General features: G+C 42.1%; 1 non-coding gene across 1 annotated transcript; it reads right to left on the reverse strand.

Annotated features, from left to right (window-relative positions):
• Positions 1-1,644: 1,644 nt before the first annotated feature.
• Positions 1,645-1,751, reverse strand: LOC141662558 (small nucleolar RNA R71). Its single transcript, XR_012550667.1, has one exon. It is a non-coding gene; the product is annotated as a small nucleolar RNA R71 (small nucleolar RNA).
• Between the last annotated feature and the right edge of the window lie 5,750 nt (positions 1,752-7,501).

The raw sequence follows: 7,501 nt of genomic DNA on the forward strand, positions 1-7,501 counted from the left end.
GAGATAAGGAAGAAGATTGATTTAGCACACTGCAACGAAGAGGAAGCATATCTTCTTGTGATTCTTGTTTTGTTGTAATGTTGGATGCTAGTTTTCTTGCTTTGAACTTATTTACTCTTGTGACGTACTCTGTTTTAATATAATTAGTTTAGTTATTATTTTCTTGTGTTTGTTTATCATGATTTCATATGAACCCATGATGACGATAAGTGCTATTATGGGCTAATCGTGATTATGGGGTTGCAACGGATTTATTATGGAATTCTTTAGTTAATTGTTTAATACTTTAGTGTGTGATGATTGTATGATATCTAGTATTGGTTGTGCGTATTCGTCTTATGTGCGTCGCGAACATATAAGATAGGGTGTTAATCTCTTGTGAAGCGAAGGTGGATCTTGAGATTTAGAACTTGCCATGCTAGCATAGGTTCATGTATGTTGTGCATGATTAGTGGGTAACTCTAACAGTTTTATTTGCCCTATGTAATCAAAAGGAATAACTTGTGCTTAAATCGTTGTGTTGTCAATTTCTGTAGACATATAGGAACTCAACATAATTGATGACTATTCAACTTCTATCTTAATTGTGGATGCTTGGTAGAATGGTATTAGTACAATGAAAGTTGACTTTTATCAGTTTTGTGTTATTCGATTAATATCATCACTGTCACATGCTAAAGGTAATAATAATGGCTATAGAAGGAAGTAATAATGAAGTTGTGATCTCATGAGTGTTTTATTATTGATAAATTGAAGTGTTAGTTAAGTGATTAATTAAGTAGTGAATTGTAGTTAATATTTAATCAACAATTTTAAGTGTTAGTATCTTAACATTGAGAAGTAATCATACATTGGTGAGTGAGTTAAATTAAACAATAATTCAGTCTGAGTCTCTGTGGGAACGAACTAGAAAGTATTATATATTACTTGCGAACGCGTATATTTGCGTGAATATTAGCGCGTGTTTTCGCCCTAACAAGTTTTTGGCGCCGCTGCCGGGGACTCGGCGTATTTGTTTAGTTTATGTACTTACCATCATTGGTCATTAGGACTCAGTGATTAGGACGTAGTAGTTACTTATTTTTTCCGGTTGTGTTTCAGGTACTTTAGCAAGCGTTTATGCAAACTCGTTCTCGTGCTCGCAAGAGGACTTTAGATACAGCTGAGGAGACAGACGAAGTTCTTGATATTCCGGAGAAGTTAGATTTTGAGAATTCAGATTCAGGAACTGAGCAGAAAGACCCAGTAAACATGGGAGATCGTATTGTTCAAGCTGATCCAGCTCTTATGGATTTTTCTCGGCCTAAAATTGATGACATTCAGTCAAGCATCCTTCATCCGGCTATTCAAGCTAACACCTTTGAAATCAAGCCGGGCACTATTCAGATGGTGCAGAATTCTGTTTCTTTTGGAGGAGCGGCAACTGAAGACCCCAACATGCACATAAGGAATTTTGTCGAGATCTGCAGCACTTTTAAGTATAATGGCGTGACTGATGAGGCTATCAAGTTGAGGCTTTTCCCATTTTCACTGAGGGACAAGGCTAAAGACTGGTTACATTCTGAACCAGCTGGGTCCATCACTACGTGGCAAGATCTTGCGCAAAAGTTTCTGGTGAAGTTTTATCCGATGGCAAAGACTGCTGCTATGAGGAGTGCTCTTACTCAGTTTGCGCAGCAACCTACAGAATCTATGTGCGAGGCTTGGGAACGCTACAAGGAAATGTTGAGAAAATGTCCACATCATGGAATGCCGGATTGGATGGTGATCACTGGTTTCTATAATGGTTTGGGGGCCCAATCTCGGCCCATGCTCGATGCAGCAGCTGGAGGCGCCTTATGGGCTAAAAGCTATACTGAGGCGTATAATCTTATAGAGACGATGGCTGCAAATGAGCATCAAAACCCAACTCAGAGGATGACGACAGGCAAGGTAGCAGGTATTCTAGAAGTTGATGCAGCCACCGCTATTGCAGCCCAGCTCCAAGCGCTATCAATGAAGGTTGATTCTCTGGCTACATATGGAGTTAATCAAATAACTATGGGTTGTGAGCTTTGTGCAGGTTCTCATGCTACGGATCAGTGTTCTCTTGTCAACGAATCTGTTCAGTATGTGAATAATTATCAGCGACAACAGCAGCTTGTGCCAGCGACCTATCATCCTAACAACAAAAATCATCCAAATTTCAGCTGGGGGAATAATCAGAATGCTATTCAGCCACCATATCAGCAAGGAGTGAGTAAACAGTTTAACCCACCTGGATTCCAGCAACCACAGCAGTATGCTATAAGGCAATCATATCCTCAACAGGGAAGTACATCTGCACCTACTAGTGCTGATTTTGAGGAACTTAAGCTGTTGTGCAAGAGTCAGGCGGTTTCTATCAAGACCTTGGAAAATCAAATCGGTCAATTAGCCAATGCAGTGCTCAATCGTCAACCTGGTACTCTTCCCAGTGACACGGAAGTACCAGGCAGGAAGGAAGCTAAAGAGCAAGTCAAGGCTATTACCTTAAGGTCTGGAAAAGTGGCTGATGCTGAAAAGGCAAAAGAAGGAGAAGCTGAAATTAGAGATGAAGAATCTAAGCAAAAGGAGAAAGCGGCGGAATCAAGGAAGACTACTGTTGAACACACTCTGCCTAAGGCTAATACAGGGGAGAAACTGTTCTATCCTCCACCACCTTTTCCTAAGAGATTGCAGCAACAAAAGCTGGATAGACAGTTCGGAAAGTTTCTGGAGGTGTTCAAGAAACTTCGCATCAATATACCTTTCGCTGAGGCTCTGGAACAAATGCCTAGTTATGCGAAGTTTATGAAGACTATTCTTTCAAGAAAGGTGAAACTGGATGACCTTGAAACCGTTGCTCTCACGGAAGAATGCAGCACTGTTCTGCAGTAAAAGTTACCACCAAAACTGAAAGATCCAGGAAGCTTCACCATTCCTTGCACCATTGGCAATCTGACTTTTGACAAGTGCCTTTGTGATTTGGGAGCAAGCATTAATCTGATGCCGTTGTCAATCTTTAAAAAGCTGGATCTGCCTGATCCAAAACCCACATACATGTCGCTATAATTGGCTGATCGTTCCATTACTTACCCAAGGGGCATAGTTGAGGATGTGCTCGTCAAGGTGGATAAGCTCTTCTTTCCTGCAGATTTTGTTATTCTGGATTTTAAGGAAGATAAGAAGATTCCCATAATCTTGGGAAGGCCTTTCTTGGCTACTGGCCGTACCTTGATATATGTGCAAAAAGGTGAACTTACTATGCGGGTCCAAGATCAGGATGTGACCTTCAACGTATTCAAGGCAATGAAATTCCCTACAGAAGATGAGGAGTGCTTAAAAGTGGATGTGATTGATTCTGCGGTTACTTCGGAACTCGATCGCATGTTAATGTCTGATGCATTGGAAAAGGCCTTAGTGGGGGATTTTGACAACGATGATGAAGATGGCAACGAGCAATTACAATATCTGAACGCTTCTCCCTAGAAGCGAAAGCTATACATACCATTTGAATCTCTTGGTACTTCTGACCTTAAGAATGCTGAAGGGAAGCTCAAACCATCAATAGAGGAAGCACCTACCTTGGAGCTCAAGCCATTACCTGAACACTTGAGGTATGCTTTTTTAGGTGATTCATCTATGTTACCTGTTATTATTTCATCTGACCTTTCAGGTAGTGAGGAAGACAAGCTCTTAAGGATTTTGAGAGAATTCAAATCGGCTATAGGATGGACCATAACAGACATCAAGGGGATAAGTCCTTCATATTGTATGCATAAAATTCTGCTAGAGGAAGGTAGTAAGCCAACTGTGGAACAGCAGTGAAGACTGAATCCCATCATGAAGGAGGTGGTGAAGAAAGAAATTCTGAAATGGCTGGATGCAGGCATCATTTATCCTATTTCTGACAGCTCGTGGGTGAGCCCCGTACAATGTGTACCTAAGAAAGGAGGTATCACTGTGGTCGCAAATGAAAAGAATGAGCTCATACCTACTCGAACAGTTACAGGATGGAGAGTATGCATGGATTATAGAAAATTGAACAAAGCCACAAGGAAGGATCACTTCCCTCTTCCATTTATTGATCAGATGCTTGACAGATTGGCGGGTCATGAGTATTTTTGTCTTCTGGATGGTTATTTCGGGTATAATCAGATTTGTATTGCACCAGAGGATCAGGAAAAGACTACCTTCACTTTTCCATTTGGCACGTTTGCTTTTCGCAGAGTTTTGTTTGGGTTATGGGGTGCCCCGACCACTTTTTAGAGATGTATGATGGCTATATTCTCTGACATGATTGGAAATAACATCGAAGTGTTCATGGATGACTTCTCTGTCTTTGGACATTCATATGATGAATGTTTGAATAATCTGCGCGCCGTACTCAAAAGATGCGTGGAAACTAATTTGGTGCTCAATTGGGAGAAATGTCATTTTATGGTGCGTGAAGGCATTATCCTTGGGCATAAGGTCTCTAGCAAGGGTCTGGAAGTGGACAAGGCCAAGGTGGGAGTCATTGAAAATCTTCCCCCACCTAATTCTGTGAAAGGAATCCGTAGTTTTCTTGGTCATGCGGGTTTTTATCGGCGATTCATCAAGGACTTTTCAAAGATATCTAAGCCGTTGTGTAATTTGCTTGAGAAAGATGTGCTTTTCAAATTTGATGATGAATGTTTGGCAGCATTCGAGACTCTCAAGAAGAGTTTGATCACTGCACCAGTTATTACAGCACCAGATTGGACAGAACCGTTTGAGATGATGTGTGATGCAAGTGATTATGCGGTAGGTGCAGTTCTGGGACAGTGCAAGAAAAACCTCTTCCATGTGGTCTACTATGCGAGTAAGACTTTAAATGGTGCCCAATTGAACTACACCACTACTGAGAAGGAGCTTTTGGCTATAGTCTTTGGTTTTGAGAAATTTCGATCTTATCTACTTGGTATGAAAGTAACAGTATTCACTGATCATGCGGCTATTCGCTATCTAGTTTCCAAGAAGGATTCGAAGCAGAGACTCATTCGTTGGGTGCTTTTACTTCAGGAATTTGAGTTAGAGATCAAAGATAGAAAAGGTACTGAGAATCAAGTAGCTGACCATCTCTCTAGGTTGGAGAATCCCGATTCTACTTCACAGGATAGGACGTTAATCAATGAATCTTTTCCGGATGAGCAGTTGTTTCCAATTCAGGAGGAAGAACCATGGTTTACAGATATTGTAAACTATCTCGTCAGTAATATAATGCCTCCTAATTTGACATCCGCTCAAAAGAAGAAGTTTCTGCATGAGGTGAAGTGGTATATGTGGGATGAACCATATTTGTTTAGACAGGGAGCTGACCAGATCATCAGGAGATGTATCCCGTTCTGTGAGACGGAGGGGATATTGCGAGACTACCATTCCACGGTTTATGGTGGACACTATGGTGGTGAGAAGACGGCAGCTCGTATTCTGCAAGGAGGTTTTTTTTGGCCTACTTTGTTCAAGGATGCTCATCAGTTTGTTTTAAGGTGTGATCGTTGCCAAAGAGTGGGAAATTTGTCAAGGAAGGATGAGATGCCATTAAATATGATGCTTGAAGTCGAGGTCTTTGATGTGTGGGGAATCGATTTCATGGGGCCTTTTATCTCGTCTTGCAATAATTAGTACATCTTGCTGGTAGTCGATTATGTCTCAAAATGGGTCGAAGTTAAAGCTTTACCGACAAATGATGCAAAGGCAGTGCTAAATTTTCTTCATAAGGAAATTTTCACAAGGTTTGGAACACCTCGGGTAATCATAAGTGATGAAGGATCGCATTTTTGCAACCGTAAGTTCACTTCTATGATGCAGCGTTATAATGTGAATCATCGAGTAGCTACTGCCTATCATCCGCAAACAAATGGTCAAGCGGAAGTGTCTAACAGAGAGATAAAGCGCATTCTAGAGAAGGTTGTTTGTCCGTTAAGGAAGGATTGGTCTTTGAAGCTCGATGAAGCTGTTTGGGCTTACAGAACAGCATACAAAACTCCACTTGGGATGTCACCGTTTCAGTTGGTGTACGGTAAGGGATGTCATCTACCTGCGGAGTTTGAGCATAAGGCCTACTGGGCATTGAAGAAGTTGAACCTGGATTTAGATGCAGCTGGTAAGAAAAGAATGCTTCAGTTTAATGAACTTGATGAATTTCGACTTCAAGCGTACGAGAATAACAAAATGTATAAGGAAAAGGTGAAGAGGTGGCACGATAGGAAGCTACATCCTAAGTTATTTGTGCCAGGGCAACAAGTTCTCTTATTCAACTCTCGGCTCCGACTTTTTCCTGGGAAGTTGAAATCAAGGTGGTCTGGACCTTTTATTGTCAAAACTGTGTTTCCACATGGAGCGGTGGAAATTTTTGAGAATGATCCGGACCAAGCATTCAAGGTTAACGGTCAGCGGTTGAAGCGCTACTATAGGGACATGGCAAACCGAGAAGTGGTTAGGGCCATTTTGTTGACTACTTGAGAAGGGTACGAAACGTCAAGCTAATGACGAAAAAGAAGCGCTGCGTGGGAGGCAACCCATGAATTGTTGTTACAGGAACCCTTAGAAGTTAATAACCTATCCAAAAACACAAAAAAATCAGAAAACAGGGGCTGAAATTTTTTTTTTCCAGTGACCCCCTGAGCGCCCGCTCAGCTTTGCTGAGCGACCGCTCAGCTTTGCTGAGCGACCGCTCAGGGGTCGAGTACCAGAATTTTTTTTGCAGTTCAGAGAAAAAAAAAACACAAAAATAGTTTTAGCCTATAAATCCACGATTTGTTCCCACTACCCCATCATTTTAACCCTTAATTCCCAAACCCTATTCTAATCCACACCCTATATATACATACACCTATCCTACATATCTCCCACAAAACTTCCTACACTTAAACCCTCTCACAAACATCAAAAAATCAGTTCTTACACACTTTTATTCACGAATCAATGGCACCCAAGAGAGCACGCACTATTGACAGCAGCATCACAGTTCCTACTGCTGATTCATCGAGGGGTACTGCTGCAAGGCCTCGGTTAACTGACAGAGCCGCGGAGGAGGAGTACACTAGGCTGTTGGGGAAGCCAATTCTGAAGGAGAGGGGGTTTTTACCATCGGGGAGGGATGGTGAGTTGCTGCCCATGATTGCAGAGAAGGGGTGGATAGCTTTTTGTGAGTCACCCGAAGCGGTACCGATGAGCGTTGTTCGCGAGTTCTACGCGAACGCGAAGGCCGAAAAGAATGGGTTTTCTGTGGTCCGAGGGCTGACGGTTGATTATCATCCTGCGGCAATTCACCGTGTGATTGGACAGCGAGAGAGGAAGCCCGAGGAGGAGAACTGGAATGAAAAGACTGCTGAGGATTTTGACTTGGATTTGATTTATGCGACTCTCTGTCGACCGGGCACAGTTTGGACCTTCAAGACCGGCACTAATGAGTATCGTCACTTTACGGCGATCACCATGAACAGGTATGCCCGTGCATGGAATGCATTTATTTGTG

The sequence above is a fragment of the Apium graveolens genome, chromosome 5 (genome assembly GCF_009905375.1).
Source record: "Apium graveolens cultivar Ventura chromosome 5, ASM990537v1, whole genome shotgun sequence".
In the NCBI taxonomy this organism is placed as follows: Eukaryota; Viridiplantae; Streptophyta; class Magnoliopsida; order Apiales; family Apiaceae; genus Apium; species Apium graveolens.